The sequence below is a fragment of the Canis lupus genome, chromosome 9 (genome assembly GCF_048164855.1).
Source record: "Canis lupus baileyi chromosome 9, mCanLup2.hap1, whole genome shotgun sequence".
Taxonomy (NCBI): domain Eukaryota; kingdom Metazoa; phylum Chordata; class Mammalia; order Carnivora; family Canidae; genus Canis; species Canis lupus.
Genome location: NC_132846.1, coordinates 65,664,754 through 65,690,488, shown reverse-complemented (window position 1 = coordinate 65,690,488; position 25,735 = coordinate 65,664,754). Strand labels below are relative to the sequence as shown.

At 46.7% G+C, this 25,735-nt stretch overlaps 1 long non-coding RNA gene across 11 annotated transcripts; it reads right to left on the bottom strand.

The window, feature by feature from the left end:
- Window positions 1-43: 43 nt before the first annotated feature.
- On the bottom strand, window positions 44-6,452 carry LOC140640436 (uncharacterized). 11 transcript variants are annotated; one of them, XR_012037163.1, is made up of 5 exons: window positions 6,241-6,452; window positions 4,334-4,407; window positions 949-3,370; window positions 518-581; window positions 44-260 (listed from the first exon to the last, which is right to left on the bottom strand). It is a non-coding gene; the product is annotated as an uncharacterized lncRNA (long non-coding RNA). The 11 variants fall into 11 exon arrangements; XR_012037162.1 differs by having other exon boundaries at window positions 949-3,350; XR_012037165.1 differs by having other exon boundaries at window positions 949-3,350; window positions 4,334-4,402.
- Window positions 6,453-25,735: the final 19,283 nt, after the last annotated feature.

The window sequence follows — 25,735 nt, the reverse complement described above, 5'->3', positions numbered from 1 at the left end:
GAAGGGTTTTTTTTTAAAACCTTTTAAGAGAAAGGATGAGAAATCTGCAAGTAATATTTATTTATTTAAAAACAGGCTGTCTAAAGACTGATAAGCCTTGGAAGGGGAAAGGTCATTTATTATTTATGTCACTGGAGGCAAACTGAAAGCTAATGGACCTGAGGGCAGAAGAGAGAGAGAAGGAAAGAACAGCCATTTATTGAGCAGCCACAGTGCCGGGACCTTGACACCCATTGTCCTCTTCAACTGTCTCAAAAATTCTGCAAGAGTAGGATTGCAAAGGTCAAAGTTCGTGTGCGGGTGAGAGCAGAGCTGGATCCTCACTGCTGGGAAGGAAGCCCACGCCCCCTGCCCCAAGTGCCCCAAGTGGAGACAGAGGACGACAGCATTGGTTCCAGGGCCTGGAGCCTGGCTGGCCAAACGTCCCCAAACCCCGAGAGTGACAGGACCTCATGGGGGCCATCAGCTGGCTATGCCCACAGCCCATCCTGTCATCAGGAAGAGAGCGGAGAGGCACCTTTAGCAAATAAACACTCTCCATCTCTTGAAGCTTCCCCAAAACCGATGATGCAGACTCTCTCCTGAGGTTAGGGGAAGAGGAAATCAGTGTGAACACGGAGTGGTCACCATGCCAGGAGAGGGGCCATCTCTTCGCCCTCTGCTCTGTACTCGGGCTCAAGCACATGGCCCTTCTCTCCATTTATACACAGGTGCAGGGCAAGTGTCAAGAAAGCAAGGGAACAATCAGATGTCCCTGCCAGGGTCCCAGTCACTGCAGACCTGGGATGAGGGCGTTTGAGACCACCAGGTCTCTCACCTGCCTCCCCCGCTCCTTTCAACTTAGCGACCCCCGCCTGGTTGCAGACAGAAGCTGGGGTCTGATGGATCAGCCCCTCGAAACTGGACAGCTAGAGAGCACACAGGTCACTCCTCGGGCCATCTAAGTACCTTCCGCCGTGCTTGGGTGATAAAGTCCGGCTCCCAGAGCGAGGGTCGCATTTGCTTGTTGCATCCGACAGCACGTAAGGAGTCACGGCTCCTTCCCGACTGGCCATCCTGACATCAGAGAGTGGACAAGGAGCCCCCCTACACCCTCACCTTCTTTGGAAACCATCAGGGGACTGGAGAAGCTTATCACTTCCAGTGGAAATTCCATCTGAGTGGATATTTGCCTTTCTTGAGGCTTCTCTGAGTCCTGGGCGCCCAGGCTCACGTCCACTCCATGGCAACCTTATTAAATACCGGCTGCAAGAGAAAGGTGAACACTACCCCTTTCTGTGATGGAAAAGCTTCCTGGCAGAAACGGCTACTCACATGCATGGGCCTCTCCCGAGGGCCCCGGCACCTCCGGGAGGTCAGCCCTCCGTTGCTCCGTCTGCTACGTGGAGCCACCTCTTACCCTCCTCGAGCCAGGAAGTCAGTGGGAGCATTTCAGATGAAAACTCAGCTATTTTGTCCAGAGTTCCCTCTACTTTTGTGTCCCCCGAGAGGAGAGATGCTAGAGTTAAGTCAGAGAAACGGAAGAATGAACTTGGTTGAACTGAGAAAGGCAGTCCTTGGCAGGATGTGGCTCCTCCGGCTCGCACAAAAGGATTCACCTGGGAAAGGGGCCAGCTCAGGACGATCTTTGTGAGCGGCTCCTTGGCCGGAAGGATCTGGCAAGCCAGCCAGGTCCCCGGGCCCCTCCTGCAGGGGCCCCAGCCTTGTCAAAGCGACTGGGCCCCTCTCCCAGCTCTGCAGACTGTCCAGTAGGGGGCACTGTTGCCTCCACAGAGTTCAAACACCAGCCATTCTTGGGGGGCGGGGGGGGGGGGGGGTGGACCGGGGCCTGCCCCAGGTGCCCCCGGGGAGAGTGGAAGGGAGAGGAGGCCTTCTCCAGCTCCAGCTCCAGCTCCAGCTCCAGCTCCGCAGCAGACTCAGGGAGCTGGTGTCTGCAGGCTGCCCAGGCCAGCCTACCTGGCAAGCCCCCTGCGACAACTACGTCTGCATCCTGAGGGATGACAGCCACAATCGTTATGGCTGCTGTTTGCTGAGCACCTACTACATGCCAGGCACACTGTGTCACCTCGCTAACACTTCACAGGAACACCGTGGGTCAGGTGTAATTGTCTCCCTCGTACAGGTATGAGAGGCAAAGCTCAGAGGCCGCCCAGTCAGTGAGCATGGGAGCTGGGCTTCTCTACACCCCAGGACTTGGGTGAGTCCCTCCCCGTCCCTGACTGAGCCCCCAACCCCCCATCTGTAAAAATCATCTGCAAGCGTTGTTGGGAGCCTGGGGGAGACATGTCTGGAAGCACAGAGGACGGCATTAACCTAGCAGGAGAATCGGATGGCTCTATGGAGGGGGTGACGCCTCCCCTTGGACCCCAGGATCCTCTAGGTTGTGGCATGGGATAGGCACCGGTGAATGTTTGCAGAATTGGTTTCTTGTGTGATTGCTTATTGACGGTTTCCGATCTGAAGATGAGGTCCTCGGGGGCAGGGTCATGCCACCTGCAGTACCCAGCAGAGCACCGAGCACACGGGAGGTGCTCACTCTGCTCACCTGCTCGGATGGGCGAAGAATATAACCTCATCTTTCTGCTCCAGGGACATCTGGCACCGTCTGGACATAGATTTGGTTGTCACAACTGGCAGGTGTGGCGGGGTGTGCTAGTGGCATCTAGTATGTGGAGACCAGTGATGTGGCTGGGCGTCCTACATGCACACATCAGCCCCCCACAGCAAGGAAGTATGTGGCCCCAAATGTCAGTCATGCTAGAGGGTGAGAAGCCCACTCTAGTCCAACTTGTCTGCCCCCAAACGTTTCACCGATGGGGACAGTGAGGCCCAGAGGGGGAGATGCTGACCTGGCTCTGCTGAGGCCCACCTGTATTACAGACCTGAGGGTCTCAGTGTGAGTCACCACATGCGACCTGGCAACAGCGAGGACAAAACCATGACCAGGCGCCCACGAGCCTGGCTCTGGATGGGCTGGACACAGGTTATCTCACTCGATCCTCACAAGCCTGGGAGATGGGTACTATTCTAAACCAAGCAGAGAGGTTAGACAATCTGCCCAGGGTCACGCAGCCATAGGAAACAGCAGGGCTGGGAGCCTGGGACTGTGGGGATCCAAGCCCACATTCTTGCCATTACCTGGCCTGCCTCCGGCAAAGCTCCCATGAGAAACACATGCAACCTTGTTTTCCAAAGCAAGCAGAAGCGTCCTTCCACGATCTCCGTTATCATTGCTCTCAGGGTCAACAGTGTTGCGCTCCAGTTGTTTTGGGGCTTTGCAGTCCTCAGGATCGGCGCCTTCCTGGGGCTTCGGTCTAGCGCTCCGACTTCTCCAAGCCTCAGTTTACTGCCTGGGAACAAATTTCAAGACCTAGTCTGTGTGCAGGGCAGCTGCATGGAAGGGGATCCCAGGGATGTGGTCCCTCCCCAGCGGTCGTGGCCGAGCTCGGGGTCTGTCCCCCTCTCCCCAGCCCTCCTTCTCCTCTGCGATTCCAGTTCTAGTTCCAGGGTGACCGGGTGGGCCTTCTCCACAGGCAGGGTAGGAAGGCTTTGCATATTTGTGTGGGCGGCCAAGCAGCCCCCACATGAGCCCCTGAACAAAGAGTCCTCATGACTCTTCGCCCTGGGCCCGTCAATGGAGCGCTTGTGACCGAGCAGCACATTGTGCATTGTCTGGGACCAGCGCCACCGCCCCGGCGAGGGGCCTCGATCAAGGTCACGGTGTGCGCAGGGCACACAGTGCCTCCAGCAGGGCCTCAGCAGCGCTGCGGGGTTGTCCCGGGGCCCCTGAGAAAGTCATCCATCCTCAGAACTCGGATGGGCGACCCAGCCCTGCAGGGACAAAACCTCACATTCCGCAACGGAACCCTGAACTGAAATGACCCGAGACCCCAAAGTGGAACGAACCCCCAGATGAAGCCAAATGTTCATTTGTCACTGAACTGGAGCAACACTTGTGTGCTTTCCAAAACCATTCACTTGGAACACTCGTGCATTTGTTTATTCATCCAATAAACATTTATTGGCCACTGTCCTACGGGTCAGACACAGTTCGGGGCCCTGGGGGTTATGCCAAGAGTAAGACTGCGGTCTGTCTCAAGTTGTCATAGCCATGTAAACAGAAATGATGGAATATTCGAGAAATGGCGGCTGCACCCACATTCTTAGGGCAAGCTGGGGGGAAGGAGAGCCTCAATCTGTTGGGTGGAGGAAGGAAGATGGAGGAAGTGATGGGGGGGAGGGAGGGAGGTACCAGGTGCTACAGCAGCAGAAAGGGGAGTCCTGCTGCTGCTCCTGGCAACCTGAATTTGAAGCAGACCTGAATTCCACCTACCTGGACTCCAGGAAAGTCAGTAATATGAGAACAGTAAGAGGTGCAATTGAGTTTTCAAAGGTCCACAAACTGTGCTAAAGAGAATGCCAGGTTGTTCATTAATTAATGCATTAATGCATTCATCTTTCTTTCATTCAACAAGCCTCTGTGGAGCACCTACCCTAAGCCCGGATCCTCCTTAACCCCCAGACCTTCCCATTCCCATGGCAACGATAAAGCACCTCCTAGGGAAGCCCACTCAGGCATGGAAGCCTGCAGACCTGAGTGCAAATCTCACAGCAAGGGACTGGAATAAAGAAATTTAATTGATTTAATTTAACCTCCCTTACAGCAATATTGGGAGAGGAGTGTATAGAAGAGAGTGGAGGAAAACTTAGCGGTTTGGTCTGAGAGTGTTACAGAGCTTCATGATGATGCCCAGAGACACTGAAGACTGGTATTTCCAAAAAGCCATATCTGACATCTGGGAGAGACTCAGGATCAAACACCAAGCACCTGCCACCTATTTGGGGCATGTTAGCAGCCCAAGGAATGTTCTAGGGGGATTGCCTGGTGCTACAGATCTTATTTTCCAAAGATGGCCACAATAGATTCTCTCCTCCCACGTGGTCTTCTGTAGTATGACTTTTCCACCCTCCCATCAGGCAAGGGAGTCTAATTCCTCTCTTCGTGTCTGGGCTGGTTTGGTGACTTGCTTGACCAAGAGAAAGTGGCATTGCTGATCGTCCGGGACCTCTAGAGCTAGGTCTTAAGAGGCTGTGCAGTGGGCAGCCCTGGTGGCTCAGCAGTTTAGTGCTGCCTTCAGTCCAGGGTGTGATCCTGGAAACCTGGGATCGGGTCCCATATCGGGCTCCCTGCATGGAGCCTGCTTCTCCCTCTGCTTGTGTCTCTGCCTCTCTCTCTCTCGGTCTCTGTGTCTCTCATGAATAAATAATTTAAAAAAAAAAGAGGCTATGCAGCATGCACTGGGGCCCCTTGGGTTGATCCAAGAATGGTCTCTCTCAGAAGTCAGTCACCATCTGTGAGAAGTCTGCATGAGACCCCATTTTTGGGTGTTCCTGTTGACAGCTGTGGTTGCTCTCCCAGCTGACAACCAGCATGCCATCATGCTCCGTGAGCCATCTTCGACATTTACAGAGTAAAATCTTCGGATAATTCCAACCCCAGTTAAATTCTGACATGCAGACAGCATGGAAGACCATAAGCAAGAACCCACGAGCTAAGCACGAAAAATTTCATGAAATACTGATGCATCTGTATTTTAAGGTGAAAGCTCTGGGTGGTTTGTTACATACAGCAATGGAAAACTAGAACACCTAGAACACCCTCGGGTAGCCTTCAAGGCTCTTTGGTTAGAGAGAACCCAGGGTAAGAAATTAATCTGGGCCCCTCCTCTGGGCTCCCAGGCCCCCCAGTGTGATCACAACCAGGGTATCCTAAACCCAAATAATTTCTTTATTTGTCTGTCCCACTTGACTGAGATCCTGGAGGGAAGAGAATATGTTAGGATTCTGGGGCTGCTAGCAACAGAAACGAACACAGGTTTACTTAAGCAAAAACAATTGATCTGGAGAATTTGGGAGAGCTTGAAGAATTCAAATAAAAAGCAAACACTGGATTCAGAAAGGAGTGAGGGTCCCTAGGGATCCAGGTATCAGGGACAGATGTAGGGTCTTTTCAAGTGCTATAAATAACAAACCCCCCTTCATCTTCATGCCACTCTGCTCAATATTCCAATTCTGGGGGGGGGGGATTCTTGGACTACAGAAGGACAGCCCCACCTAGATGACAGCCCAATCAAGGCTATCTCCATTGGGTGGGACTGTCCCTTACACAAAATCAAGGTAGTGACACCAAAAGAATGGGGAGTGGGTACTGAGCAGGTAAAGCTGGGTTATCACACTTACCTTAGCAACCCCAGTACGTCTGGCATGTAGTAGGTGCTCAAGAAATTCTTGTTTAATGGTTAAACAAAAGAATAAATGTACATGAATGGATGAATGAACAAGTGAATGAATGCCTGGACAATGACTGGGCAGTTGCCAGCCTCTGGAGACACCTGCTACATATGATTTGAACTCTCCTCCACCCAGCCAACTCTTCCTTTCTCAACAGAGTTCCTAAGCCTGGATTCTAGAATGTACAGAATTTTAACCCCCTCATCCTGTCTCCTTGAGAACATTAGACACTTTGAACAGGGCCTGTGATAATTCCTGAAAACACTCCTGGAGCAGGGACTCCCTAGCCCTGCTTGAATTTAATTAAGTTTTCAGGGGCAGGTGGTGAAGGAGACAGGTGTGAGGCCAGAAGCTGGGAGGTCTGGTGTTTCCTTTGCTGAGTCAACCAGCTGTTCAGCAGGAGGCAGCTGGACAATGCTCTGTCTGCTGGAGGCCACGCTTCACCCAAGGAGGGTGAGTCATCCACACATCTGCCTAGAAGCTGCCCATAAAGGACGTTAGACCCTGGTGCCTCAGCCCTTTACACAGTTTCCTGAGAGTAAATGGTTGGACTTGACCAACCCCTGAATGAAACCACGCTGCCACTATTGTTTGACATGCTCTTGGACACTCATCCTGAGTATATAACACAAACTAGAAGCAAAAAGCTAAGTGTTTGCAATATTGAATAGAATCTTTGATCCCTTTACAATTCATTAAAACATACAATTAAAGAAAAAATGAGAAAGCAAATTGGCTCAGAGTATATTGATACCTAGAAACATCCTAACTTAATTATATGATGACTACTTAAGTCGACAGCTACTCTTCAGATAGGAGGGAAAGGGGATAGAGAAGGAAGGTCATTTGTGTTGAGCACCTACTACGTGCTGAGCCCGTGCAAGACACTTATACTATATTGTGTCCTCTTATTCCTGCTACAAACTGGAGAATCGTATCTACCCCATTTTACAGGGGAGGAAACAGTCCTGAAAGGTGACCACCCAAGGTCGTGCAACAGCTAAGGGGCAGAGCCAGGCCTGGGACGTAGGTCAGACTCAGTGACTCATCTCCATTTCATGGAGTCACATGGCCTCCCAAGGAGTCAGCAAAGGAGGCTCTGGAGCTGAGACTCAGGGACCTTACTCACTGCCTCCTCTTGTTTTTACACAATTCTCACAAGTGCAGTTGTCTGATCTCCTGGTTAACAGACAGGTAGACACAGCAATAAGAAGGAGGCAAGGCTCCACGGGGAGGCGCACTGATAGTGAGAAACAGTGAGATGAAGTTCCCGCTACATTACATGGGAATTCCTTTTCATCAGACTAACCCCTCTGATTCTAACAGTTAAAATCTCTGGACAACACATTTTTATTTATTTTTAATTTAATTTATTTATTTTTAGAAAGAGAGAGCACACATGTGTGAGCTGGGAGGGGAAGGGCAGAGGGAGAGGGAAAGAGAGTCTTAAGCAGACTCCATACCCAGCAGGGAACCTGATGCAGGGCTCGATCTCACCACCCTGAGATCATGACCTGAGCAGAAGTCAAGTCAGTTGCTTAACCAACTGAGCCACCCAGGTGCCCAGGGACAACACATTTTAAAAAACCATCTGAAGAGGACACCTGGGTGGCTCAGTTGGGTAAGTGTCTGCCTTCAGCTGACGTCATGATCACAGGGTCCTGGAAGGGAGTCCCACATCAGGCTCCTTGCTCTGTGGATAGTCTGCTTCTCCCTCACCCACTGCCCTCTCCTGAATTGTGTGCACTGTCTTTCAAATAAGTAAATAATATCTTTAAAAAATTTTTTTGAAGGCACTGAAAAGCCACCAAAAATGGGAGGAGATCCAACTCTTAAAAAAATAGAAAACATATCATTTTATTGTTCTTCTCAAAGAAAAAAGCATTTGATATCATTCTCCTCTTCAGTTTTCAAGGTTACTGATTTCTAATTTATTTCATTATTTCTTTACTTCTGACTTTGGTCTTAATTTGTCTTCCCTGTTGTTTCTTCAGATGAGAGCCTAGGTCATTGCTTTCAGAACTTTCCTCTTTTCTAGTGGCAATTGGTACTATAAATTTTCCACTAAGCACAGCTTTAACTGCATCTTACAAATGCTGGTATGTCGTGTTTTTATTTTCATTCAGTTCAAGTAATTTTCTGGTTTCCCTTTTGATTTCTTCTTTGGGTTAGTTAGAAGTGTGCTATTTAGTTTCTGATATTGTGGGGTTTTCCAGATATCTTTTGGGTATTTCCAATTTAATTCCCTCGGCACAGACCACACTTTATATACCTGGAATCCAAAGGCACATATGGTGACCTAGTCAGTAGCCCAGAATGCAGACTGCCTTGACGTGCATTCCACGTGCATTTGAAAGGAGTGTATTTTCTGCCATCTGTGAGTGAAGTGTCTGCAAATATCAAGTGTGTCATGCTGGTTGATAGTGTCCCATTTGTTTTTTGTTCCTTTTGTCCTCTTTTTCTGCCTTCTTTTGGATTGTATTTTTCATGATTCCATTTTATCTCTTTTGTTGGTTTCTTAGCTACAGCTCTATATTTGCTTTAGTGGTTGCTTTAGGGTTATAGCATATGTTTCTAACTTATTGCATGCTTCCTTCATGTGATATTATGTTGCTTCATATACTGTATGAGATATACATCAGTTTATTACATTACAGCAGTGAACTTCCATTTCCTCTCTCCTGGCCTTTGTGTGCTAATGTGTCAAGTGTTTTTGCTTATGTGTGTTATAAGCTGCATACTATGTTGTCAGTATTTTTCCTTTAAACATGTATCTTTTTTTTTTTTGTTTAAGTAGGACCCCTACCCAATGTGGGATTTGAACTCATGACTCGGATATCAAGAGTCACTTGCTCTACTAACTAAGCCAGCCAGGCAACCCATAGTCCCTTTTAAAGGGATTCTTTAAAAGAAGAAAAATTTATATTTACCCACATATTTATCATTTCTGCTGCTCTTCATTCCTTGAAGAAGGCTGACTATTCCAAGTATTGCCAAGGGTGTGGAGCAACTGCAACTCTCTGCACTGTTGGTGGAAATATAAAATGATACAACCATTTTGGAACACACTTTGGTGGTTTCAAGCTAAACACACACTTATGTATGATCTAGCCATTGTCCAAGGAGTTTATGCACAAGATATGCAAGTCTATTTCCACACAGAGACCAATACATGAATGCTCTCAGCAGGCTATTTTTTTTATAATAGCCAAAAACTGAAAATAACTCATGTCCATTAATAGGTGAATGGATAAACAAACTGGTACATCCATATAACAGAATACAACTCAGTAATAAAAAAAAAGAATTCATTGTCAACCCCTGCAACACCATGTGTGAGGTGCAAAATAATTATGTCATTAAGAAAGAATCCAGACAGAAAAGAAAAACAGCACATACTGTCCAATTTTGATTAGATAAAATTCTAGAAAAGGCAAACTAATCTGTAGTGACAGAAACCAGGCCAGTGGCTACCTGGGGATGGAGGGTGAGAGATGGGAATAGATTTCAAAGAAGCAAAGGAAATTTTGAGGGGTAATGAGTAAATCCATTTTCTTAATTGTATGATGGTTTTGTGGGTTGTTTACATATATCAAAATTCTTCAGAGTTTACACTTCAAGTATGTTTAATTTATTATATGTCAATTACACATCAGGAAAGCTGTGAAACTATATTGAATGGGCTTAAAGCAGATTGGACATAACAGAAGAAACAATCAATGAACTTGAAGAAAACACAATAGAAATTATTCAAACTGGATAAATAGCTGTTAGTAGGACTAGCCAGCAGGTTAACATATGCTCATCCAGAGTCTCATAAGAAGAGAGTAATATGGGGACAGAAAAAAAGATAAGGAGAAATCATGGCCATACTTTTTCTTTTCAAATTTCCGACAAACTACAAGTCCTGAAAATGTCAACAAACCCCAAGCAGGAAAAGATAGAAAGAAATCCACATCACAATCAAAATGAAAGAGAAAATCTTAAAAGCGTCCAGTATAAAAAAAAAAAAAAAATTTAAGTACAGGGCAACAATAATGGGAGTGACAGCTGCCTTCTCAGTAGAAACAGGATGACAGAAGAAGACAATGGATTCACAGCTTCACAAGTATGAAGGAAAATGTCTGTCAACCTAAAATTCTGTAGCCAGTAAGTACATTTTCTTCAGAAATACAGGGAAATGAAAAAAAAAAAAAAAAAGAAATACAGGGAAATGAAGACATCCTCGGATAAACAAGAGCCGAGAGAATTTGCTGCTGGTGGATCCACACCACAAGGAATAGGAAAAGCAATTTCTCATGCTAAAGGAAACTGACGCAGATGGAAATAGGAATCTCGTGGAAGGAAAGAGCAGTACCAGGAATGTTAAGTATTATAGTAAATATAATGACGATTTTTTTCTTAATTTCTTTAAAAGACACATAAGCACTTAAAGCAAAAACATTTTAAGTGTATTGTAGAGTTTATAACTTAGGAAGAAGTAAAATATATGACAGGAAAAGCACAAAGGACAGGACAAGGGTAAATGGATTTCTGCCCTTCATGGCAATGCTTGCATTTTACATGAAATGGTGTAATACTAATTCAAGGTGAGCTGTGGTAAGTTCAGAGTGCACATTATATACCTAAAGTAACCACTAAGAAGTAACACAAATGCTAAAATGGAACACTAAAAATATTCTGTTATCGCAAAAGGAAACCCAAAAGGAGAAATAAAGAAACAGAAGGAGAAAGACAAAAAAAAGTAGGAAATGAAGACCTGCACCCGACCATATCAGTAATTCCTTTATGCATAAAATAAACACTCTGGTTGAAAGATAGCAGTTGTCGAACTGGATCAAAGAGTAAACAATCAAAAATTAAAACAAGACCCAGCTTGACATTGTTGACAAGAGAGAACTCTCAACATAATGAAAAAAGTAGATGTGAAAGTCAAATGATGGAAAAAAATGCATAACATGGAAACACTAAGCACAAAAAAGCTAGTGTGGATACATTCATATCAGACAAAGTAGAGTTCAAGACCAGATGTATTGCCAGAGAAAAAGAGGAACATTCCATAATGTTAAAATGATCAATTCATTAAAAAACCCATAATAGGGCAGCCGGGTGGCTCAGCGGTTTAGCGCCGCCTTTGGCCCAGGGCCTGATCTGGTGACCCGAGATCGAGTCCCACGTCAGGCTCCCTGCAGGAAGCCTGCTTCTCTCTCTGCCTGTGTCTCTGCCTCTCTCTCTCTCTCTGTGTCTCTCATGAATAAATAAATAAATTAAAAAAAAAACATAATAACCTTAAAATGCATGTATGAATAGTAAAGCTTCAAAGCGAGTGAAGCAAAAATTCACAGAATTAAAGGGAGAAATAAATTCACAATCACAGTCGGAGATTTTTTTTTTTAAAGATTTTATTTATTCATAAGAAATACAGAGAGAGAGGCAAAGACACAGGCAGAGGGAGAAGCAGGCTCTATGTAGGGAGTCCAACTGGGATTCTAGGATCTTGCCCTGGGCTGAAGGCATGCACTAAACTGCTGAACCACCCAGGGATCCCACAGTTGGAGATTTTGACAGTCACTCCATTGATACCTGATAGAACCAGGGTCAGGATTAGGGTAAGGCAAGTGAGGCACTCACTCACCTTGGGGGCAAAATGTAAAGGTTCACCAACAAACTCTGTCATCACAATAGATAATATTTTAAGGCAACAAATTGCCTTTTTAAAAAATAACAAAAAATATATTTTTAAAAATCAAAATTAATGCAAAAAAAAAATCCATGAGGAACAAAACACCAAAATTTTAAATAATGGTGGGATCAGTATTTCTGATTTTTCCTTTTACCTCAGGCAACAGTATGGCTCCAAACAACATTACTGATCCTTCTCTATTTAACATTTTTAAATTTTCCTCAGCACATCTACCCATGAGTCACAGAGGAAACACCAAGGGAATTAGAAAATATTACAACCTGAATCATAAAAAAAGATAACATAGTGAGAGATGTAGGATGCAGCTAAAACACTTCTTATGTTTACCTTTAAAGGCCTATGTTATAAAAAGAACAAAGTTTTAAAGTCTAAAAGACCAGACTGAACTCGAACAAAGCTCGTTATAAAGATGCATAGAAATCAGTGAAACCAAAAGCAAACAGGCAACAGCAAAAATCAGCAAGGTTGAAAGTTGTTTCTTTGAAATGATGAATAAAACATAAATCTCCAGTTGGATTGACAAAGAAAAGATAGGGGGGAAAAACCAACGCAGCTTACCAATACCAGGAATGAAAGATGGAGCATTGCTACACATGCTACAAAGTTTCAGTGGATAATAATGAATAACTTTATGCTGATACATTTGTCAACTTGGTGAAACAGATTACTTGGAAAGCGCATCCTAGTAAAACTGACTCAAGAAGAAATAGAAAAATCTGAAATTAGTCTTGCTCTCAGACTGAGCTACCTTTCCCTCCAGCTCCAGATAATTTTTCCAGCCCCTGCATAGCTTGTATCTCAGGGTTCCCTGGCACCTGGTCCCTCTCCTAGGAAACATAGTAATGAAATGTTATCAATTGCTATATTTTATTTTACAGCTTTGTGTCGTTGAGTATATATTCATTCTTTTATTAATTCAGCAAAGGTTTACAGAGTACCTACTAGGTATCCGGGCACTGCACTAAGGTATTAGGATACACCAGCTAGTTAATTAAGTTTCATCATTTGTGTTCATTCTTATTCAAATTCAGCTTTGGATCCTTGGTGAGGGACATTGTCCCTTCTTATGACATTCTTTCTATGGAAAAATCAGATTCGTTTGACATTATTTCAATGCAGTATCTTTGCATTGGAAATCAAGTTTATTATAAACTTGATTTGGTTTATAATAAACCAAATAAGACAAATGGTTGTCTGTATTCTGTTCTGTTATAATAAACCAAATAAGACAAATGGTTGTCTGTATTCTGTTCAGGATGGAGGGACATGCATAATATGCTTTAGAAAGCTTTTTAACCAAAACAAAAACAAAACAAAACAAAACAAAAAAGCAAACAAAACAGTGGTCAAGATTTTCAAAGGAGTATCAGTTGTCTGAGAAATAAATACCCATAGAAGCTGATTCTTGACAAGATGCTCTGGATTGCCAGCACCATGAGCTCCACCAGCTGTGGTGTCATCCCTGACAGTGACAGATAGGGGGGTACTGTTGATGCTGGTAAATGGAGAGTAGGGAAAGGAGCCTGGGTGTTAAGGTGAGCAGGCTTGTGTGTGTGTGTGTGTGTGTGTGTGTGTGTGTGTGTGTGTGAGCCAGCTTTAAATCCCAGCTCTGCTCCTTACCAGCAGCATGAGTCTGGACAAGGCATTTCACAGGTAACAATCACCTCCCAGGGTGCTCCAGGATTGCAGGTTCCGCACTGGGCTCAAAGTCACATCTGTTGGATCTGCCCTGGGTGTGGCTTATGCTGACCCGGCCACCTTCCCTGAACTGGCTAGGGGACCAGAACAGCCAGACAGAAAGGGGCCTGAGAATACCTCCCCCCAGTGCTCTGGTCCTGCACCCCTAGACAGCACAGAATCCATTCATACCCACCCAAGAACCACAGGAAAATATCAAGAGGAGAAGGAGGTACTTGTATGGTAAAAATAATATCCAGGTCTTTGTGCACGCACTTGACCACTTGTGAAGCCCTATTTCTTACCTCACTTGGTTTTCACAACCATCTCTTAAGACCCGGGAGTATGAATTACACACGCATTTCACAGAAGAGAAAACTGTTCATGAGAGGGACATAGTGACTCGCCCGGGGGGCCCCGAGGGCTGCAGTAATCAGCACAGCTGGGACTGCAGGCCTACCCAAATCTTCATCCTCTGCACCCTGGGCCACACAGGGTTCTGTTGTCCCTCCCAGAGAGGAAGGCAGATGTGCAAAGCTGTTGTGGATGGTGGAGGCCTAGCTGGGGCTTTTTTTGTCTTATAATGGACACCTGTAAATACCCCTGGAGCCAGGTGGGGCCAGTAAAATGTTAAACAAATAAGGACTATCATTTAGGACCTATAGGTTGCTTCCTGGAGTGGAGGCCAACAGGTGTAGGGGGTGGGGAGTGGGGCTGTCCCTTTTGTTGTAAAAGGGCCCAAAGCAACCCTTGGGGGTGGGGAGCTTCTAGGGATGGGCCCTTGGTTTACTCTCCAAACCTGTGTCAACATCTGAAGGGTGTCCAAAGGCTAGAGCGGTGTTTCCTGAGGCCACACAGCTAGGCAGAGAAGGAACTGGAAGGCAACTTGTACCATGAGAAGGGGGTGCTTTGGAGCTGTTCTGGGCCAGGGTTTTCCCACTGTGTCATCTCCCCCAGCCTTTTCTCCCCACCTGCATGAAACTCGCTTCTTTTCAGAAGCAAAAGTCTGGGCATCCTCCTGCAATCTGTCTTCTCTCCAGTCCCCGATCTGTGGTAAATTTCTGACCTTTGGCATCTCCTGAATGCCATCTGAGATTTCCATCTCAAGTGCAGGGTCTGCATACCCAGAACTACCCCAGGACTGTTGCACTGCCTTGGGTCTCATCCAGGGGGAGCCCTAGAGCCAGCTCTGGGTGGGGGCTTAACCATCTCCAGCCCCGAACTCCACCAGCCTCCCCACTCCCAAGCCACTCCACGTAACATCGGGGAGGACAGCCTGCTTGTCTTGGGAACCAGGGAACAGCTCTTACCTCCTCCTCCACTTGGCAGAGAGACCCATCCTCCTGTCCTGTACTATAATTCTTCACCTCCAGTCTATCCTTTCAAAACCCTGTGCCTCAGCCCTGCACCTCAGTTTCTTCATTTGTAGACTAGTAAGAATAATAGGACTGACCTCACTGGACACGAGGCAGGTCTGCACCTGTTCCAACATATGACAGGGCAGGGCTTAAAGGTGAGACTGCTAAGCCGCTCCAGCATGCCTTCCACAGCCTGCTCTTCCACAGCCTGCTCTTGGGGGTTAGTTTCCGCCCCTTGATGAAATCTTGGGCAGGCCTCCTGGCTTATCTGCTCACCCTGGAAGGATCTCACTGATAATCATCATCATCATCACAGTGGTCTCCTGTCTCGTTATAGTCAATATTGTGTTCATTCAATCTAATGACCAAAACTCCTAACTTTGTTCAGAGTTCCAGTTTCTCCTCCCTCAGCCGGGAAGCAAATGGCTAGAAGCATCATGGTCCTCGGGGAACGCTTCTGCACCCTTTGTCCCATTTTCAACGTGAGTACATTTACGCTGCTCCCTCCCAGGCTGCCAAAGCCACTCGGGCAGCCTCTCAAAGCTCTGGAGACTCCTTAAGAATGAGTCAGCCAGCCCACTGTGTCTCCGAGGCTGTGGAAGACACATGACAGGCTCTCCGCTGCTTCCTTGAAGTCCCCCCCACCAAGGAGCCTGGAAGAGGAAAGCACCACCCACGTGTCCCTGGTTGGAGGAGGGGACTAAGGGTGGGGGTGAGGGAGTGCTCACGTACAAGGAGCACTTCATTGAAGGAGTCCTCCCATCTTCTGGCCTCTCTTGTGTTCTGGGAGAAGCAGATGGAGGTCCTGAGATCCGTGGTCGGCAACCTCCTTTGCAAGTTCCACCTAGGCAGGCTGGCACCCATTCTAGAATGTGGGCGTCTGTGCATTGGAGCCATCCTCTCAGGACCTGGCTAGAAAAGGAGAATAAAATAGCTCTGCCTAAACACTACAGGATGCAGTGTTCTCTCCATTGAAAAGGGCCTAGCGCACAGCAACCATGCAATAAATGTCGCTATTCAACTAACTGAATAAATGTTACCCAGCGCTATTGTTATAATAGTAATTACTATCATTACTCGCCCAGGCTCCAGCTCTTGCAAGTCTTCTCTCCATTTATGGTCTAAGCTCTGCAAATGCCTTGCAGTTTTCTGCCTTTGCCTCTACTGCTTCATCTGCCCTGGGTCCCTCCCAGTGTGGGGGACTGGACCAATTCCACCAAGCCCCAGGTAGCCCTTGGCCTCACTTGGAAGGTTGTCTCAACCTCCCCAGACGAAGCTGACACCTCTCTCGTTGTGTTGCTTCCGGACAGCAACTCTACAGGCTCTGTCCTGGCACTGGTCCCGTCCACTACATGGCCTTTTATCTGCTGTCATGCCCCGCCCCCCAACACAACTTTGAACCAGGTCTTCTACTTTTACAAAGCCCTAGAGTGCCTGTATTCAGCAAGGATTGTTGAATAAAGAAGTCATGAGTGAATGAATGAATGCACCAAAAAATTTAAAAAATAACCAACCAAGCAAGTAATCAACCAATCAACGTGCTAGTAGGGGAAGCGAAATCCTCCTCAGTGAACTTAGCCCTAAGCTACCACCCTTGCTGAGAGTTTCAAGGAGGCCTTGATGGCTGAAATGAAGCTGGGGACTTGCTCTGAAAAAAAATAAAAACAAACAAACAAACAAACAAAAAAACCTAGATTTTTCTTCCCTATTCACCTAAAAATAAAGACTGGTGAGTGGTAGCAAGAATGTGATTCACTTCGGGTCTTCACGGCCAACCACCTGAGTGCCCTGACTCTGACAAACCCCAAAGTTTCTGAGGCCATTAAAACCAGTACTTTGAGTGACAGTGGTTGCTCCTTCACATTTCACTTGGGATCACCATTCCCAGGATTCAAGAGATTCGAGGGAGCTATCCCTGTGGGGTACTGGTAACTGTGATCACAAACACGTGTCCGACCCTGACCAAATCCTGCCCTTGACAGTTTATGAAGGGACGTCATTTATCCAGTCTCACTTGGAGTCAATAGTCTTTAGACATCCAGTTTACCAAATCCAATGGTCCACTTTCATCCTCATGTTCTTGGCAGCGTTTGACATGATTGATCACAATTTCCTCCATCTTGAAACCCTTTCTTCACCTACTTTGAGCTACCACATCTTCCTGGTTTTTCTGCCACTGAGCTGACCGCTCTTTCCAGATCCTGCCTTCCCTGGTCTCTCTCCTCATCTTTCCTCCTCTTCTCCTACAGTCACTCCATTAGTGACCCATCCATTCTCAAGGCATTGAATATCACTTTACCCTTATGGCTCTAAAAGATGTCTCCCCTGCTCTGTCCTCTCTTCTGAGCTTCACATTCACAAACCCAACTGCTTATTTGACACCCTCTTGAATGTTTCAAACTTGAGTCTCTGGATTCCCACTGCTCACCTCATCACACTTAAGCCTGTCCCGGCCCCTGGCCTCGTCCATCTCAGTAAATGATGGACATTCTCAGTAAATGATGGACATTCATCCAAATGTTGAAGCCAACAACTTAACATCATCATTCTTGCCTCCTTTTTCTCCTTTTCATACTTCACATTGGCACATTCTGTTGGCAGTCCCCTTGAAATACCTCTGGATTCCGACTGTTTCTCTCCGCTCTCTACCTGCCCTGGTCCACATGACTATCATCCCTTGCCTAAATGAGCAACAGTCTCCTAAGTGGCCTCATTCCTGCCAAACTCTGCCCATTTGTTCTTCAGACAGCCACGAGAGTCATCTTTCAAGGCAGCAAATCATATCATGCCACTCATCTGCTTGTAATTCTCAGATGATGTCCTAGCCAATGCAATAAAGCAAGAAACAGAACTGTCATCATAGAGTCTGGTCATGAGAAACATCAATTTGCATTTTGTGTTCATGTCTTTCCAGTCTCCTCTAATCTGGAATGAATTCTCATTCCTTCCCTAGCTTTCATGTCTTCAACAAATCTGTAGGATGACCCTCTACTCAGGCCCATCTGATGTGTATGTTGACAGGATATGTGTACACTCAGCTTCAGTAGAAACCACCCAAGAGTTTTCCAAAAAGGTTGTATTTAATATGCACTCTTGCCAGGAGTCACTGCAAATCCTTATAAACACTTGTTATTTTCTGTTTTGTTTCATTTTAGCCACACTTGTGGGTGTGTTAGAGCAATCTCAAATAGTTTGAATTTGCATTTCTCCAATGACTAATGACATCAAACATCTTTTCATGGGCTTATTGGCCATTTGGATGTCCTCTTTTGTGAAGATCCTGTTCAATAATTTTATTCATTTAAAAAATAGGTTTGCCTGGGGGCACCCGGCTGGATCAGTGAATAAAGCATATGACTATTGATCTCAGTGTTTTGAGTTCGAGCCCCACGTTGGGTATAGAGATTACTTAAAAATAAAATCTTGGAAAAAAAAGTTTAAAAAATGGGCTTGTCTGTTGTTTTCTTATTGATTTGTGTAAATTCATTAAATATTTTCAAGTCCTTGGGACGCCTGGGTGGCTCAGCGGTTGAGCCTCTGCCTTTGGCTCAGGTTGTGATCCTGGGATCCAAGATTCAGTGCCATGTCGGGCTCCTCGCAGGGAGCCTGCTTCTCCCTCTGCCTCTCTGTGTCTATCATGAATAAATAAATACAATCTTTTGAATAAATAAATAAGTAAATATGTTCAAGTCCTTAAATGTTAAAAATAATACAATAAAGCATCTAAAGAAAACATAGGGGAATATCTTTATGATTTTTGTGTAAGCAAAGATTTCTTTAACCAAATACAAAGAATACTAACTACAAGTAAAAAGACTGATAAATTGGATTTTATTAAAATCAAGAACTTCTGGTCACCAAAAGACACCGTTTTTTTTTTTTTAAGATTTTATTTATTTATTTGAGAGAGAAAGACAGAGAATGCTAGAGAGAGCAAGCACAAGGGGGTGAGAGAGGGAGAAACAGGCTCTCCAATGAGCTGGGAGCCCAGTACAGGGCTTGATCCCAGGACCCTGGGATCATGACCTGAGTTGAAGGGAGACACTCAACCACTGAGCCACTCAGGTGCCCCCAAAAGACACTTTAAAAAGCGCCAAAAGGCAAACTATAAAATGGAAAATGAAAGAAATTAAAAAATTGAAAAATTAAAAAATTGAAAAATAAAATGGAAGATGTTTGTAGTACATATGTCCAAGAATCACATTTTTTGGCCACTCTACTGAAGCAGACTATATATATATCTAATGAATATATATATTCATTAGATATTATATATTCATTATATATTCATTATATTCAATATATATTCATTATATATATATATACATATTTATATATATATATACATGATACATGTTCTTAGGTATGTATCTAACAGAAATGCTTACATGTGTGTCAAGAAACATGAACAAAAATATTAGCAGGATTTTTATTAATAGGCCCATGCTGGAAACTATTCAAATGTCCATTAATAATAGAATAGATAAGTAAATTAAGATATAGCATATGATGGAATAGTATATAGTGATGGCGGGGATAAAAAAGAACCTAAATGCTATATATAAGGATATGGATGACTCTTGCAGACCAGGTTGATCAAAAGAAGACAGGCACAAAGAAATACTTTACTAATTCCATGTATATATAGTTCAAAATAGGCAAAACTCGCCTTTCATTATGTAAACATTTATCACTGATGTGTATACTTCATTTTTGTGTACTTTATTCGGTGCCACCTACTTTGATTAAAATTCAAATAAAGATTAATAGCTCCCTGGTGGCTTCTCATCACATGCATTAGTTCAAATTCTGATCAAGGCCATGTATGATATGGCCCTGCCCGGGTCATTGACCTCAAATCTTACCTCTCTGCTCTTCATCCATTCCAGCCTATGGCTGGTCTATGACTGATACTCAAACACACAAAGTTGCTTCCCATCGGTGGTAAATAGCACCACTGTTCCCAATTCTTCACCTTTCCCTCTCTGTACTTTGCAGTTGCACCCGCCAGAGGTAAAGTCTACTTCTCTACTCCATTGGTGTTAAACTTGACCCTGTGATGTGCTCTGGACCATGAAGGATGGGTAGAAGGCCCAGTGTGCTAGCCCCAAGCCTAAACTCTAACAGAGTTCCACTTTTTTCCCTATTGCTCTCCTGCTGTCAAAATGACAACATGGCCTCCCCAGCATGCTGATCCAAAGAGGATGAGAGACACGGATTTGCAGAGTGGAACCAAGGTTGGCTGAGGCCACCCCAGACCAGCCAACCACTAACTGATCTGCAGAGGCATCATCAAGAATAAATAATTGTTGTCTTAAGCCGCTGAGTTTGGGAATGCTTGTTATGTGGCATTATTGTGGCAATAGCTGACCAGTTTGTCATCTATGGATCATTACCTTCTGCCAGAAAAGCTCCCCACTCCCCCCACCCAACACATGATTCACATCCTCATTCTCTTCTTTATTCAAATGTCACTTCTTGGGATGCCTGGGTGGCTCAGTGGTTGAGCATCTGCCTTTGGCCCAGAGCGTGATCCCAGTCCAGGGATCGAGTCCCACATCGGGCTCCCCGCATGGAGCCTGCTTCTCCCTCTGCCTATGTCTCTGCCTCTCTTTGTGTGTCTCTCATGAGTAAATAAATAAAATCATAAAGAAACAACAAAAAAAGTCACTTCTTCAGAAAGTGAAGAAGGGACATTTGCCTAGCCACTCTATCCACAGAACCCCACCCCTTCCCCTCATTCCTCTTTATCTTCTTGCCCTGCTTTATATTCTTCATGGCTCTTATTGCCCCTGCATTTTATTAACTATATATGCATTTGTTCCTGCCGCCTTTTATAAGAGTATATAAGCCCCACAAGAGCAGGGTCTTCATCTTTTCATTACTGGATCTCCAGTGTCTAGCACAGTGTCTGGCACTAACTAGGAACTCAGTAAATATTTGGTGTGGGCTTGCCTTCATCCCCATGCACAATGTTGCTGGCACACGGAGGAAAAGACTGACTCAAAGGTCATATCCTTTCCCCTGCTTACCCGGTAGAACTAGCACAAAAACACAAAGCAACTAGCTGCTGGGGTCAGGGAGGGAGAAAACGGAAGCAAAGAATCTGCAAAATCCACAAGCTGTCACCCCAGCCCCAGGGAATGCTTTTCCATCGTGACGGTGGTTGGGTGTGAGCTAGTGGGGCCCGTAAGTGCATACTTGCTCACCTATCCCTCAGGGAGGCCTTTCTGGGGCCCCCGCTGTAGGAGAACATGCCCCAAGCAGGAAGCAGCAACCCGTCGGTGCAGCTCTGTGCATCTGCCAAACGCCACCCACACACCTGATGATTCCAGAGTCTACCCGCAGTCCACAGAGGGGGCTGAGTGCCAACTATGTGTCCGGCTCTGTGCTACGCCCTTTGTGGGCGTTATGACATCAATCCTCCCAGGTCCATGCCAGGTAAACATCATCGTCATCACTATTTACCAAGGAAACGGCAGCCAGGGCAGTTAAGAAGCTTGCCCAAGAAACTGGCAGAGCCAGGCTTTGAATCAATCCCAAGCCTGCTGATGCTGAAGCCCATATGGCTTCTACCACATAACCCAGGTCCTCTGCACAGAGCTGGGGGGCCTTGGGGCCGGCCGCAGGTGCCCCCCACAGCTCCCTCAGCACTTTGAGTATTACCACACGCTTCTGGGTCTAGAGTTTGATTTTGTGGAAGCATCCCATCAAACCCGACCTGCTTGCTGTGAATTATTTTTGAGGTCACTTAGGTGGATAAACAGACAGTCCTTGCCTGGAACTTTGGGTCCCTGCCTCCTCCTGAAATGACGAAATGAAGGCAGCAGAATGGCACCTACATACTATAAATACAGGTGTAGACATAGCTATAAACATATATCATTGTAAAAAAGGAAGGAGGAAGTGACCACAGAAATATTTAGAGGGAATTGAAATAGAAAGAGGACCAGGAATAAAAATTGCTTCGCCTTCTACAAGGAAATAGCACAGCAGAATTTGCAGAATTATGTATGCAGAAGCCTCTGGCAAGAGAAAAAGAAAGATGCAGAAAGTTTCTTGTTAAATAACTTTCCCAACTGCAGTGCAAAGGTCTCTGGGTGTGTGCCCGGCGGCCGGGATGGCAATGCGGGCAGTGCAGGTGGGGGTGGAGAGGGTTCCGGGGCAGGACAAACCCACAGGAATGAGCCCTTCAGGTCGCCTTGGTGCTCACCCACCTAGACCACCTACAACATGAATGGTGGTGGGCCCTGAATCAGCCCTGAGAGAATGAGACCTTCATGTGATGTCTTTGTGGCTCAGCAAGCCTCCTGGGCTGGTGGCCGGGGGTCGTGGCTGAGAGCGGGCACTGCTACGGATCTAGGTACTGTCCTTAGCTGGCTGTGCCACTGTGAGCAAGTGGCTTCACCTCCCTGGTGAAACATAGACAATAGGATTTACCTTGTAGGACCACATGGGGAGGAAGAGATATCTTCACATAGCACGCATAGGACTCAGAGCCCCAGAAAGCCAAGGGGGGTTAGGGCTGAGCTGCTGCTGATTTGGGCTTCTGGCAGTTGGAGGTGGCTCTCCATCAGTTCAAGCCACTATTAAAAATTATCTGCATCTTTCGAGCTTGCGCTGGTGTATCAGGAAAAAGCTGGTGCAGGTATTTATTTTTGCACAGTAAATAATAATACCGCTTGTGCTGCTCCCAAAGAGCCTTCTCATTTGTATACTTGCCAATTGTCTGTCGACCCGACTGGAATATGTTTCATAAAGGGAGCAAGGATGTCGAGCCCTCAGGACCTGCCCAGTGTCAGCACACCGAAGGAGCGGAGAGATGTGGTGATGTGAACCTGTGCTCACCCAGAAGCTGGGTTAGATCCTTCGGTGGGGTCAGGCTTCAGGGGACACTCACCAGGGTGCTCCCAAGTCAACCATGATTCAGGGTTCAAAGCTTAGCAACCAATGACACCTCCTCCTGGAAGCCTTCCTCTACCCATCAGAATCAATCCCCCTACCCGGTGCTTCCATGGCCCACGCTATGGGCCTTAACCATTCCACTCTTGGCTGTAGTCCCTTTACAGGGATGCCGGGCACTACGTCAATGACCCCAGTGAATCTCCCCATGGGGGAGCGAGGGGCAGCTGGACGGTTGGAGCAGAAAAGCAACAATATCTGAATTAAGTATTTGCAGGATCCATCCAGCTGCTGGGCTGGCCTGCGGTGCAGCGGGGGGCGGGGAGCAAGGGACAGATGGTGGGAGATTAGTGAGGACGCAATTTCAATAATCTCAGTGAGAGGTGGTGGTGGCAGTGAAGGTGGGGTGAAACTGTTGGATTGTGGATTTTTTTTTTTAAGTCATACTGACAGGATGTCCCTGAGAACCCAAAAATGAAGATCTTCAAGACTGCAGGGGGAGCCTGCTGGGGAGGAACCCGAGGAGATCAGTTTGGGACCGAGTGAACTGGACGTGTCTGTTAGACATCCGGTGGAGACATCACATAGGCAGGTGGATCCATGCGACAGAAAAGTGGGAGGTGTCAGGCTACACACGATGTCTTAGAGCCAGTAGCTTGGATGACATCCCTGACAAGTCAGTGTGAGAGAAAAAAGAAGACAAGGGACTCGTCCCCACGCTTGACTCCACTAGGCTGGGTTTGCACCATGGCCGGTGCTGCACTAGGAGCTGTGGGAGGCACAGATTCGAATGGGACCTGATTCCTGTCCTCGAGGAGCTCCGAGCCTGGTGGGGGAGATGGAGCCTGGCGTCGCCCGCAGGTCCCAGGAGCTGGGCAAGGCGGAAAGATTTCTGAGCAGAGCCAGGTGGACCTGGGCCAGACCCCCTGCACCTCCCACCACTCCCCACCCACCAGCCATGGCTTTTCTCTGAGCCTCAGCATCCTTCTCTGTAAAATGGGGATAAGTATACATCCCAGCAGAGGACATGCTCAGGGCTTTAGAGGGAAGGGATGTGCTTGGCACAGAGGTGCTTGGGGTCTGCGCTCTCTATTATCTGCTAGCACATCCCTCCCCACTGCCCCCCTGCTCCCCCAGGCTCTCTGCTCTGGAGTCCCACCGTCACACATAATGTCAGCTGGGTTTCCAGAGGCCCCAGCCCCCAGGAAGGGAGCTGGGGACTCCCCTCACCTGTCACCCATCCTCCCTCCTCCGCAGCTGCCGCCTTGTGCAGGCTGGGGACGCGGTGGCAAGGTCAAGGCCGCGCTGCCCCTTGCGGTAATTGGAGATGACAACAGCATTTTGTCTCTCCTGGAGACTGGTAGAGATCAAAGCGGGCATAAAGGAGCGGCTGCGACAGGCAGGAATGCCCCGGCAAATGCCACCAATTACCGAAAATTGGCCGCAGTTAGGACTATTACCATTAAGGGCCGCCTGGCTTCCCCCAAACCGCCCCAGAGACGCATTCCTGATGGCAGGGGTGAGAGCGTCCCATGGGGCCACGGGACGGCAGATACAATTCCAAGGGTTTCCACTGACCAGGGCTCGGGCTCCAGTGTGCATCGCGGCCAGGAGACAGGCCAGAGGGGACTCTTGGAATGTCTGGGCGAAGAGGAAGTGGGGGGCCTGGGGAAGTAAGTGGGGGAGAGAGAGCGAGCTCCAGAGCCCGGTAAGGAAAGGACCCGTGGGCTCCGGGCTCTCTCGCACCTGCTGCAGCTGTACCTGGCGGAGAGGTGGGCATCAGGCCTCTGCCCTCCGGGTCCTGACCACAGGGCACGGCCGTCAGTGACGTGCCAGCGGAAGGCCTCCTTGGGCGTGAGAACGAAGCAGAGGGAACCCTGGTGGGATGCAGGGCCCTGAGCCAAACTACAGGGCCTGCTGGTGTCTGATGCTCACACTGCCGTCTTGTCCCAGCAGCAACTTCAGGGAAAGAGTCCTGGGGAAGATGGGCAGCCAGAGAGTGACCCCCGGAGCAGCACGGGGCACACAGAGGCATCCCAGCAGGTAGCAGGGACGAGAGGAGGAAGTGGTGAAGGAACAAGAGAGACCAAGGTGTAGTGCAAAGGCCACGGTCTTTCTAGCCGTGAAATAATGGATCTGATCTCTGCCGCCAACACTTAGGAGCTGTGTGGCCTTAGACAAATGACTTAACGTCTCTGAGCCTCACACTGCACATCTGAAAAGTGAGGAAAGTAATACTGACAGCAGGATCCTGTAAGACGGCACTTTAAAAGTGAATCGTGCGGCATGAGCACTGGGTGTTACGCTATATGCTGGCAAATTGAACTAAAATAAAATAAAAATAAAAATAAAAATAAAATAAAATAAAATAAAATAAAAATAAAATAAAATAAAATAAAATAAAATAAAATAAAATAAAAATAAAATAAAATAAAATAAAATAAAATAAAATAAAATAAAAATAAAATAAAATAAAATAAAATAAAATAAAAATGAGCCGTGAAGTTATGGTTGCTGTTAAGAAGTCCAGGCTAACGGCTGCTTGGCGACGGTATGAGTGGGTCCTCACTTTTCAGCATCAACACGTCTGTGCACGCGGTTATCTCATGCACTGTCACTCAGCTGCTCTGTGGGGGCCCTCATGCATCATCCTGAGAGTAGAAAATAAAATGACTCTGTGTCAGGATGCTTTTGGCTGCAAGTAACAAGATGTCCTCCTGACAGTGCCTCAAACAATAAAGAGAATTCTCTCGGCCAACAGCTGCAGGGGGCTCTTCCAGAATTGGTTTAACAGCTCAACCAA